This window comes from Cornus florida, unplaced genomic scaffold, assembly GCF_030987335.1.
Source record: "Cornus florida cultivar Cherokee Brave unplaced genomic scaffold, ASM3098733v1 CherokeeBrave_3.0.0_Hap2_Chr09, whole genome shotgun sequence".
In the NCBI taxonomy this organism is placed as follows: Eukaryota; Viridiplantae; Streptophyta; class Magnoliopsida; order Cornales; family Cornaceae; genus Cornus; species Cornus florida.
In genome coordinates this window covers 90,985,720-90,999,698 of record NW_026775579.1, presented here as the reverse complement: position 1 = coordinate 90,999,698, position 13,979 = coordinate 90,985,720, and positions in this window count along the sequence as shown.

Sequence of the window (13,979 nt, the reverse complement as noted above, 5' to 3'; positions counted from 1 at the left end):
CGAAGACACTTTAAGTTTTTCACTGTGTTGAGGATTTTCCTTCAATTTCAGCATCTTTTTGTGTTGGAAACAGGGGCATTAAAAAACATAAACTTTGGAAGAGATTTTGAATAGATTCCGCAAAGAATTTTTTGCGGATCTATAGACGAGCGTGTTCCTCTCTGCAAGGAGATGAACGTGGTATATTTACTTTCTCAAATCCGTTTCCGGGTGAATGAGAAATTAGCTCCAAAGTAAGGTGTTTGATAAAGCCTAAATGGGTTTGCAAAATGTGGGAAATGTTTGTCCCACATCGGAAAATTATGAAAACCAATTTAAGTTTAAATAAACCTAATATGGGATTTAGGTTTGGGCCCAAGGGCACCCAAGTTTTTAAGAGGGGGAAGGACCTAGGCAAGCTTGGGTCTGAACCAACTACCACACACGCACGCCGCCCACCCGACCCGGGGCGGGGCTTGATTGTGCAATATATTTAATTTTTTATTAAACGAAATTGGGCTTGTGTGATTGGATTTTGTTTTTATTTTTGTTGGGCTTATTAAGATGGCCGAATTGGGCCTGTTTGCTGAGCTTCATAATGGATTAAAACAGTTTTGGTATTTAATTTAAATTAAAACCATAAAACAGTTTTTTTTTTTTTTTATTATGAACCAACGGTTGCACCCTTTTGCAAAATAAACCACTTGCAGTTTTTCCTGAACCATTGTGAACCAATGATTGCACTCATCGGAAAAGGCACCATCTAGCCTATAAATACCCCTCCTTGGGTTCATTCCAAATCATACTAAAATTTAGAGAATTCTTCTCTTCTTCTGAATTTCTTCTTCCTCCTTCTCTCTTTAGTCTGTGGGTTCGAGCCTTAGTCAGTCACTCCGAATCCGAGTTTGAGTCAGAGAGTACTACACCGAGCCGGTTCGCCTATTCCTTTGGTTTGCAGTGCTACTACCGAAGGAAGACAAGTCGTTATATCCTGGGAGATAGACGCCACTGAGTCCGTTAACACCATAGCGGGGTGAATCTGTGTTAAGGACATAGAATCAAATTCTAGCTTCGACTTTTAATCAGGTTCATTTATTTTATAGTTTTATTTGATTATATTAAACTATATATTATAAGAAATTATATAATTATAGATTATTATTTTATATTTACAGATAATATTTAAATAAATAATACTATAGTATATAGTATAATTAGACCGAAGTTTTGGACAACAATCTTAAGACAGAATCGCCTTATACTATAGTTTAATTATTTAAATATTGTTGTTATTTTATTTCTGTAAATTTGACTGTGGTCTGTATATTTAATATATATCAGACAAATGGCAAGTACGAGTACTACTATGCCTAATGTTCCCGTCAGTCATGGGGAGAAACTCGAAAAATTCAATAGGGCGGAGTTTAAAAGGTGGCAACAGAAAATAATGTTCTACCTTACAACTCTGAATCTAAGCAAGTATCTAACTGAGACTGCCCCAGTGCTAGATGAGGGTGAGACTGACGTTACCAAGCTAGGAGCTATTGATACATGGAAGCATGGAGACTTCCTATGCAAGAACTATATCCTCAATGGATTGGACAACACTTTGTATAATGTGTACAGTCCAATAAATACTGCTAAAGAGCTCTGGGAGTCACTAGACAAAAAGTATAAAACAGAGGATGCTGGCTTGAAGAAGTTCGTGGTTGGACGATTTCTAGACTTCAAAATGATAGACTCCAAGACAATTATGAGCCAAGTGCAGGAACTCCAGCCGATCCTACATGAGATACATGCTGAGAAGATGACATTGATCCTACATGAGATACATGCTGAGAAGATGACATTGAGTGAATCCTTTTAAGTAGCTTGAAAAGCTGCCACCTACTTGGAAAGATTTCAAAAACTACTTGAAGCATAAGCGCAAGGAAATGGGGATCGAAGACCTGATTGTCAGGCTAAGAATTGAAGAAGATAACCGCACATCTGAAAAGAAAGCCGGGAATTCTTCAATGGTGTCAAAAGCAAATGTAGTGAAAGCTGGACAGAAGAATAAGAAGAGGAAGTACTCTGGCGAAGGCCCTAGCCAAGGAAACTACAAGAGGTTCATTGGGAAGTGCTTCATATGCAGCAAGCTAGGACACCGAGCTAAAGACTGTCGTAGCCGCAAAGTACAACACAAGCACAAGAAAAAGACCACTGAGGTGCATATTGCTGAGGAAAATAAGTTGATAACTAATGTGTCAGACCTAAATCTTTCTGCTGTGGTTTCTGAAATCAACCTGGTGAGCAACAATAGAGAATGGTGGGTGGACACAGGAGCTACTCGTCATGTTTGCTCTGAAAAAAGAATGTTCACTACCTATGAAGCTATAGATAATGAAGAACAACTCTATATAGGGAACTCTTCTCTGCAAAGGTTGAAGGACAAGGAAAGATCAAGCTACTAATGACCTCAGGGAAAGAGCTCACTCTTAATATGGTGCTGCATGTACCAGACATCAGGAAGAACTTGGTCTCTGGGTCACTTCTAAGCAAGAATGGGTTCAAGCTGGTCTTTGTATCTGACACGTTTGTGCTGACTAAGAATGAGGTGTATGTAGGCAAAGGGTATCTAAGTAATGGACTATTTAGGTTCAATGTAATGACTGTTGTACCCAAAGCTATAAATAATAATAATAAAACTAATGTTTCTTCTACTTATATGATTGAATCATCTGATGTGTGGCATGGTAGGTTAGGACATGCTAATTATGATACGATTCGTAGATTAATTAACATGAGTCTATACCTAAATTTAATATTGATTTAAATCAAAAATGTCAAACATGTGTAGAAGCAAAATTGACTAGAACCTCATTTCACTCTATAGAGCGAAGTACTGTACCTCTAGCATTAATTCACAGTGATATCTGTGACTTTAAATCTGTGCCAACTAGAGGTGGGAAAAAGTATTTCATTACTTTTATTGATGATTGCACAAAATACTGTTATGTATACTTGTTAAGAAGTAAAGATGAAGCCTTAGAAATGTTTAAACATTACAAGAATGAGGTTGAGAATCAACTTGGTAAAAAGATAAAGGTGTTTAGAAGTGATAGAGGTGGTGAATACGAAGCAACATTCGCTGACATTTGCTCAGAACATGGTATTATTCACCAAACTACCGCTCCTTATTCACCTCAATAGAACGGTGTTGCTGAACGCAAAAACCGTACCTTAAAAGAAATGATGAATGCTATGTTGATAAGTTCTGGTTTAACCCAGAATTTGTGGGGGGAAGCTTTGCTCTCTGCTAATTATATTCTCAACAAAATATCTCAAAAGAAAACAAATATGACACCTTATGAATTATGGAAAGGTCAAAAACCTTCCTATAAATTTTTTAAAGTGTGGGGATGTTTAGCTAAGGTTGCGGTTCCTATTCTTAAGAAAGTTAAGATAGGACCAAAAACCTTTGATGGTATTTTCATAGGCTATGCACAAAATAGTAGTGCATATCGTTTCCTTGTGCATAAATCAGACATTCCTGACATCCATGTCAATACAATTATTGAGTCAATGAATGCTTGTTTCTTTGAGGATATATTTCCTTGTAAAAATCCTCTTAAAAGAAATCATGATATTGCTAATAGTAATATACAAGAGAATATAGACCAAGAGTCTATAGATGATGAAAATAAGGAAGAACCTAGACGTAGCAAAAGAGCTAAAATGTCTAAGTCATTTGGTCCTGATTTTCTGATATATATATTGAAGAATGAGCCACAAAGCTATAAAGAAGCTATGTCTTCTCCTGAAGCTCCTTTATGGAAAGAAGCCATAAATAGTGAAATTGAATCCATCATGCAAAATCATACTTGGGAGCTGGTGGATCTTCCTCCTGGTACTAAACTTTTAGGGTATAAGTGGATTTTCAAGAGGAAGATGAAGCTTAATGGTTCAATTGATAAATATAAAGCCCGACTTGTTGCTAAAGGATACATATTCACCAGTCACAAGAATAACATCCATTAGATTGTTACTAGCTATTGCAGCATTGCAAAATTTAAAAATACATCAAATTGATGTTAAAACTGCCTTCTTGAATGGTGAATTAGAGGAGGAAATCTATATGGAACAACCTGAAAGCTTTATAGTTCCAGGAAAAGAAAATAAGGTGTGCAAGCTTGTAAAATCCTTACATAGATTGAAACAAGCACCTAAACAATGGCATGAAAATTTTCACAAAGTGATGTTGTCAAATGGTTTTAAAATTATTGAGTGTGATAAATGTGTTTATGTGAAAAACACTCTAAATGGATATGTCATTGTGTGCCTATATGTGGATGATATGCTAATAATGGGTAGTAATGATGTTATAATCAAAACTACTAAAAAGATATTGACCAAAACTTTTGATATGAAAGATTTAGGCATAGCTGATAAAATACTAGGAATCAAGATTTTTAGAACATTAGACGGTCTAGTATTATCTCAATCTCACTATATTGAGAAAATATTAGAAAAGTTTAACAAGGAAGATAGTAGTCTTGTAAAGACTCTTGTTGATGTAAATCTTCATTTATCGAAAAATACTGGTCCTAGCATATCACAACTTGAGTATTCTCGCATTATAGGAAGCTTAATGTATTTGATGAATTGCACACGACCAGACATAGCATACTCAGTTAATAAATTGAGTAGATATACAAGTAATCCAGGAAAGAACCATTGGACTGCAATAAACAGGGTTCTAAGGTATTTAAAATATACCATAAGTTATGGATTACATTATTCTAGATATCCAGCAGTACTTGAAGGATACAGTGATGCTAATTGGATATCAGATACGAAAGATTCTAAATCCACGAGTGGCTATGTCTTTACTATTGGAGGAGGTGCCATATCTTGGAAATCTTCTAAACAAACTTGTATTGCCAGATCCACTATGGAATTTGAATTTATTGCTTTGGATAAAGCTGGTGAAGAAGCTGAGTGGCTTCGTAATTTCTTAGAAGATATTCCAAATTGGCCTAAACCTGTGCCCGCTATATATATACATTGCGATAATCAATCTACAATTGGAAAGGCACAAAGTAATATGTATAACGGTAAGTCTCGACATATACGTCGACGACATAATACCGTTAGACAATTGCTCTCAAGTGGGATAATCTCAATATATTATATCAGGTCAAAAGATAATTTAGCGGATCCGTTTACAAAAGGTTTGACAAGAGAGCAAGTGTATAGTTCATCGAGGGGAATGGGATTAAAGCCGAAAGCTAACGAGTCATCTTAATGGAAACCCAACCTAGTTGACTGGAGATCCCAAGATCTAGGTTCAAAGGGATAACAGAAATTCTGAATGGCTCACCAGAAGCACTGGGAAGATTTAATCTTCTACCCATTTCTATGATGAGACAGTGCTACCTACAGTGATAAGTAGGATAAGCTATGCTTGCAATGACTCTTATACCTTGAAAAATCAAGTGGGGTATAGTAGGATACTCTTAATAAGAAGTCACCTATATAAGTGTGAAGTGGGGCCGTTTCTATGAGAACTTCTAAGGCTAAGTTTTATAAAGCACTCATGAAATACCAGGAGTTGTTCGGGGCCATATGAACACAACCGTGAGAACCGACTTTGTGTGGAAAGGAATTGTGTGTTTGCTATTGTCTTGGTTTACATCTATGTTACCCGGACTCGGATACGGGTGTCGGACACAGGTACGGGTCTAAAGGTCGGATCCTTCTATCTATCAAATTATCGGACATGGGGAAACGAATTTAAAGTGTCCAAAAATCAGACACGGACACTTGGACACTACATGTAAAGTATTCTCACAATGTTAAAATGCATATTATACTTTCTTCTTGTTCCATAGTTTGAAAAAAGACTGAATTTGTAACTTAAACTGTGAAAGTAACTAGGTAACTAGATTAAAAAAAAAAATTGAAATCCTTTAAAAAGTAATAATAGTATATATAATATATATAGATGGTGGGTTACAACTGTAACCAACATATTACGAAGTATAAGTTTATATAATATTATATTATTTGTAATAAATACTAGTTTAAAGCAGTGGGCCACATGAGTTACAGCTTATACAGGGTATAATAAACAATGGTAATAAATACTGTTAGTGGGTTGCAGCTGTAAGGTTGTAACCCATTATTTATTACAAACTTATGTGGGTTACAGCCCACCCACGTGTACCATGTCAGACAAAAAGAATTGAAAAACAAAGAAAGGTACAAGCGGTAAAGATTCAACGCAGAAGAGAAGGGCCGCTGATACCAAGTCATCTTCAACCTTTCCTTTCTAAACCCTATTTCGAACCAGTCATAACCACACCACCATAAACATACCTTGAGGTGCCTAAACAGATGAAGACTGAGCAGCCGTATCCGACAGAGAAGATGGAGAGTCCGACACATATCTCGTGTCTGTATCCGTGTCGTGTCGACACGGACACTTTCGCCGAAAATGGCGAGTCCAGGTAACATAAGTTTACATCAACGGCTGAACAGTTCAAGGCATCATGTTCACTGGTTAGCCAGTAAATCCGATAGTAATACACTAGGGAAGGTTCAAGGCCAAAAGCTACCTATCTCGATGCAGTTACTTTCCAATAGTACTCTCTCTGATATCTGTATCTTCTTCATTTTCAATTTACGCAAATTTTCATTCATGTGGGGGATTGTTAGAAACATGAGCATTAAAAAACATAAACTTTAGAAGAGATTTTGAATAGATTCTGCTAATAATTTTTTACGGATCTATAAACGAGCGCGTTCCTCTCTGCAAGGAGATGAACGTGCTATATTTACTTTCTCAAATCTGTTTCCGGGTGAATGAGAAATTAGCTCCAAAGTAAGGTGTTTGATAAAGCCTAAATGGGTTTGCAAAATGTGATAAATGTTTGTCCCACATCGGAAAATTATTAAAACCAATTTAAGTTTAAATAAGCCCAGTATGGGATTTGAGTTTGGGCGAAGGGCACCAAAGTTTTTAAGAGGGGGAGGACCTAGGCAAGCTTGAATTCGAACCAACTACCACACACGCGCGCGCCGCCCGCCCGATCCGAGGAGGGGCGGGGTTTGATTGTAAAATATGTTTAATTTTTTATTAAACGAAATTGGGCTTGTGTGATTGAATTTTATTTTTTATTTTTGCTGGGCTTATTAAGATGGCCGAATTAAGCCTGTTTGCTGGGCTTCATAATGGATTAAAACAGTTTTGGTATTTAATTTAAATTAAAACCATAAAACACTTTTTTTTTATTATGAACCAATAGTTGCACCCTTTTGCAAATTAAACCACTTGCAGTTTTTTCTGAACCATTGTGAACCAATGGTTGCACCTATTCGGAAAAGGCACCATCTAGCCTATAAATACCCCTCCTTGGGTTCATTCCAAATCACACCAAAATTCAGAGAATTCTTCTCTTCTTCTGAATTTTCTTCTTCCTCCTTCTCTCTTTAGTCTGTGAACGCCTTAGTCAGTCACTCCGAGTCCGAGTTCGAGTCAGAGAGTACTACACCGAGCCGGTTCGCCTATTCCTTTGGTTTGCAGTGCTACTACCGAAGGAAGACAAGTCGTTGTATCCTAGGAGATAGACGCCACTGAGTCCGTTAGCACCATAGCGAGGCGAATCTGTCTTAATAACATAGAATCAAATTCTAGCCTCGACTTTTAATTAGGTTCATTTATTTTATAGTTTTATTTGATTATATTAAACTATATATTATAAGAAATTATATAATTATAGATTATTATTTTATATTTACAGATAATATTTAAATAAATAATACTATAGTATATAGTATAATTAGACCAAAGTTTTGGACAACATTTTGATCATTTGTAGATAGGAGCAAGCTAACAAATGTTGTTAGACCCGCAAATGCAACAAGTCCCCTAATGACACATTGCTCGGTGTGGATATATTCCAAGAGGAATTATGAGCTCCAAGTCTCTGATTCACAAGCTAAAGGCTCAAGAATGTTTGGCGCGAGACCTTTGGAATGTCGGTGTCTTTTTATGGTTGTGATAGAACATGTTGATGTATATAGCTAGTAAATTGTTATTAGCAGGCATACTACAGTACTCTGCCACTTATATATAATGATAGTAATAGTAAAATACTAATAATAATGTTTTTCCTAAGTGACTGATCCCAAATTTACATGACAATTCTTATGGAAATTCCATTGTCGTTTTTATCTGACATCTCACAAGTAGTTATAAAAATCCTAAAATATTAATCCCTTCAAAATCAATAATGAGACCTGAAATTTTTGTTATAAACATTCATAGACTTCAAACAATCGCTTAGAACATAATCTTAACCATGCATTGCCATAACACTTTGAGAGATATAATGCCTCAAGTTATACCATTATGAAATCTAAAATCATCTAGCTTAAACTTTCAGCCAGCAAAATCACACATGAGTTCAATACAATAGCAGGCCTTAGTAAATATATATATATATATATATATATATATATATATATATATATATATATTAACACACACAGAGATACATACATACACACGCATGTATGTGTGTGTGCGTGTGTGTGTGTGTGTATATGTGGAGAGAGAGAGAGTCACGTACGAATCAGGGGCGCAGACGCGAACCAGTACTCGCAAATGAGGTGAATTGAAACCCTAGTCTTTGGTCGGCGCAATCATCCGCGGGTAATCGGAACTAACATTACCTTCCATTTCCGGGGAAAATGTGATTGGCAAACAAATGAAAGTGAGGGAGAGACTGAATTTCGTTTAACCTGTATGGGTTAGTGGACCAAGTTTGACCACACAGCCCATAAAGTCAGCCCGAGGTTAAATGGATGGGCCTTAAAGGGCCGATTTAGGCTACACTGTGGATAAGCTGAGCCCAAACAGAAATTGAAAAGACCAACTTCAATTTCAATTTCAATTTCTATTTCTGTTTGTGATTTCATCTTATTTTCAAACAAATGTATGAACTAATCACTTCTTGTATTTTATGATAATCAAATATTAGAAAATAAAAAAATATTTTGTGAAAAATATTTTACTTCCAAACAAAGGGAGCCTAAATCCTGTCAAAAAGTGATTATTTCATATTTGTTTGAAAATGAGATAAAACCACTTAAAGAGGAATGTTCGGCCGAATATTACTTCTGAAGTGTTTCAGTTTAAACGTTGAAAGTATCATTAAGTGCTTATCGGTTATAGCTAAGTGTTAAAAAATATATACAGTAAATGACTTTGGAGAATATCGTGCTTGAGACTAAGTATGAAGGGAAATAAGAACGGTGCTACTATGCTTCACTTGTTGATAATTTACGAGACCACGTCTTCAAGTCAGTTGAATATTGAAGGATAATTAGTCATTTGACAGCTATATTAGAATGAACTTTTTCAATTGACTGATCATTTTCTTGCGGGCATTGTGTTGTCACCTCTCAACAAATTTAAATTTTTAAAAAAAAGAATAAAATAGTAAAGAAAAGAAGACATTGAACTTGACTAATACTTTAACACTTGATCTCAAAATAAAATAGTAAAGAAAAGAAGGCATTGATCTCTTATAACACTTGATGTTGTTTATCCATTACATAAAACAAAAGTACAATGAAAACGACAAAATCACAGCATATGTCACGCATCCTCCTTATGATATCTATCAAAATGTGACCAATGAACTCGGGTTCTCAAAATATACTTAAAAATTATGTTTAATGTTCATTGTCATCTTTATTTTTCTTAAACTATGTTTTCACAGTGAATTTAAACTTCAATTTTTGTCCTTTTTGTTTTGAGTTTTTCTAGGTTTACCTTTCTTATTTGCCTAAAAAAAATGTGCACATGAACAAGCTTGCATGCGAGAAATCAGAAGAAAAAAATTTGTCTAAACATCATCTTAATTTTCATCGACAAAATTATACCTTTCCGTGTTTAATGTTCACTGGCAGGAAGTACTAAATGATAGATATTCCAAATGTTGAAAAAAAAGAAATTAATTAAAACTTGTACTATATTCTCGTGTTAGATGGCACCTAAGTTAAATTAGTTTGGTACAAGGATAACGTTTCTTCAAATCTATAACTATGTCCTCTCCACGTTCCCATGTTTACAGATAAGAGTTTCATATGTGGGCTATCAGCTATATGACATGTTGGAGTTAGGCTCCATAGATTGCGATAAAGCAATTCCACTCCTAAATCCTAACAATTAAATGTCAAAAGCTACAAAGTGAAGCCTACCCATCTTTCCAGCTATCGATCAATACTATCTCTCTTTATATATATACTGATATACATACTCTCTCTCTCTCTCTCTCTCTCTCTCTCTATATATATATATATATATATATATATTTCATCGGAGCTAGAAACCACATTTACGGATACAACATGTTATGGGATATTGTAAATCTTTTTAAAATATGACAAGGATACAATATAGATACGTTAAAAAAATAATAATATAATATTTTATTTTATATATATATAATATTATTTTTATTCATTCCATCCGCATAATTATTCATGAAAGCATTAATTTGGAATTTAGCATTAAATGTTTGTTATTTTAAATTTTATATTATTTTTTGTTTTAGTCCTTAATATATTTAAAATTGCATTGAATTTTATTATTTTTAAAAAATAGTTACAAAATTATCCTGCCAGGTCGAGAAGATGTCCAAAACATGTCCATAACGTGTCTCAACCTTTTCGAACCAGAAAATAAAATATTCAAATTTCAGGACACTTCTAGTCGTGTCCAACACATGTCCAGTATCCGAGTGTTTGAAACTGCTACGGCACCCAAATGTAGTTTGTGTGCTTCATAGATCCAAAGCATTTTGATGGATGTTCAGTATCTTGGGTGTATCCACTTAACACACACTCACTTTTGATAATATAAGGATTTAAACTCTTCACCTTATACTTTGAAAGGTAAAGAAGTATGACTAACTACATGGCCATTGATGAATGAATATCCATATGCATTGCCTTAAAAAAGGATATTTATAATTCTCTAAGTCACACAATTATTTTCACCAAATGTCACTCTTACGTTTCGTGTGCATTTTTGTTTTCACTCTTTGAACGCGTTCTTATTTCCGCTCCCAACTTATTTGAGTTAGATTTTATCGCTTTCAAACCCTTGCACGTGTTTTAACTAGCATGCATACTTGCCCACAAATATATACATATATATATATATATATATACACACACACACATCACACACACATAAAAAGCATATATATACAAGAAAATAAAGACAGTTTGGATGGACCTAAAAACATGATTATCAGGGTCCCTACGTTTACACTAACGTATGCGTACAATATAACATGTTAGGTGAATTGGCATGCATCCATATCCATATGCACCCTACCCTCCAAACTACCACACAATCGCACCCGTAGCCAAATTACTCCACTTTCACATTGTTTGTTGCTTCTCCATAGACTAACAAGTAATTTCAATGTTTTTAAGAGCAACATGTGTTATATTACCAAGAAAATTAGTAGTAAATTTTTTTATTTTTTATTTAATTGTTAAGAGTTTATTTCATATTTTAAGTGGGAATAATACTTATAAAATTATGTGCCGCGTGAGATTAAATTAAGAAACTTGTGTTAGGTAAGTTAGAAAATCTCATGAAAACTAATCTTATGAGAGGGAAATTTAACGAGTGACGTTTAATTTGATTAGTTACATCATTTTGACCATTCATTATGGCTAAGGTGAAAATAATGTAAATATATATATATATATATATATATATATATTTCTTTTCTCTTACTTCTTAATTGGTGTTCAAATAAAAGTTTATTTTGTACAAAGTTGTCACTTAAGATAAAAATTTGTAGCACCTTTAATTTAATATTTAGTCTACTTCAAATGTAAAGGACAAAATTTACACATGGTCCAAACTACTTCAGACAAATTCAAGGTCCGTAAAAGCTCCAATCTGCAGATAACTATCAAACTATGCATTTGAATTACAAAGAATAAAATAATAGGAGGAGAATTTGGACAAATCTTAACAAAAAAACCAATCAAAATGCAGTATCTTTCATTGACAGAAACCAAATCCAAAATTTATTTAAAGATTTCGTCACCGGAACAAATAGACGGAACTTTTAATATAATCAACTACTTTCCTTGTTAAATAGAAATTGATCTCATTTCGCTTTTTTCACTGCAAGACAAAATTAGTAAAAGTACATTTGTCATGTTGCAAAAACAAAGTTTGGGCCTCAAAATTATGTAGACAAGGTAAAAATTGGGACAAACATACATGAAAAAGGTTGGGATAGGCACATGTGAAAAAAGGTGAAATAGGTCAGTGCTGGTTCAGTGCATAAAGACCCGTCATTGTAGAGAATGATGATATATGCAACGTTATCTGATTAACTCGTGTCCTTCAAATTATAATATAATAAGATTTCATTGTTATAATTAAGAAGACTAATGTTCCTACATTCAAATGAATCGAGCGTTTCCGATAAATAGTGTCTAACAAGATCTCATACATCTATCAGTTATAAAAATCGACTAAAATTCTTGAATCCACAATGTCAATTAACCTGTGCTTAACTCCAATATTATTAAATTAAAGGGTGAAAACCATGCTCACTAATTACCATGATGAAGAAGACCCCTTTTTTAAATAAAAAAAAATTTATTTATTGGTTTGCATGTTACCATATGTAAAAAGATGGAGGTGTAAGCGATTGAAATCAAAAGTGAAAATGATTAAGATAAGGATGAAATATGTTCCATCTTGGAAATCTCAGAGTTTGGGCGTGGGCGTGGGGGTGGGGTTGGATAGTGATCCCCCACCTTTTGAAAAGGTTTTGGGGTAGGTGAGATTAGGGTTATTAAACAAATGAACCTCATTCTCCACACAGCTCACACTAGTTTGACTGCTCCTAACAATCACAATTGGATCAAATTTTTAGTAAGATTTGGAGTCATCCATCATCTTCACTAAACTGCATTATCAATTACATATTATGAATATTGGATGTTCCATTTAAAACAAATTAAGCTCGGTTAAATTAGTCAAAGTAGGATTTACTTGTGACATAATTTCATTTCCAAATATATATATATATAGTAACTGCTTAATTTGTCGATCTTAAGTAGGATTTACTTGTGATGTAATTTTTTGTCCAAAAATAACTTACTGCTACTTAATATAACTCTTCCAAAAATTAATTTGTGAAATTGATTACTTTAGCTAATTTCAAGGATTGAACCAGTTTTCAATAGTTTGAAGCTTTTACCTGAAACTGGTGTGTACTTCATTTTAAAGCCCATAAAACTGACCTGAATTTCATGTTAAAGCACAAAACATATTAATAATTCAGTTTTAGAATCTGCTAAGTTAGTAAATGCAATTAGTCAAAGCTGCATTGAATAATTGTAAAAGAAATAAACACAACTTTGCAAATTAATCCTTGCAAGTCTATCACGTATTAATGTGGGAAAGAAATACTGTATTGTCATTGTATCAAATACCTTGTATATATGCGTATATATACATTAATGTTCATGCAATGGTCGAAAATCTATATATATATGATGATTCAATTAGAGTGGCTTCGTGAAACTATCATAACCATAGTCTCTCTTTCCAAAACGTAAATTTAAATATTTACATTGCTGTCTACCAGAGGCTGGTACTAGGTACAATTAAATCCCTTAAATATTGTCTAGTAAAGTTGTTGCAGGCCATGTTACGGGTAGAGACTAGAGACAGAGAGAAAGTGATTTGTGTACGTCCGTGTTTGGTTTTACAGCTCGTGAAGGACACAGGTAGAGTCACTGACAGATAAAAGTAAGTGTGTGTGTGTGTGTTTTGTCATGATTTGTGTGTGGGGGTAGAGTAGTCCATAGCCTTCAGAAACCTCTGCCTCGTTGTCGATGAGTTGGTTGAGAATACCTTGTCCTTTTGATGGATTCACCGAGGCCTCTTCTTTCACATAAAA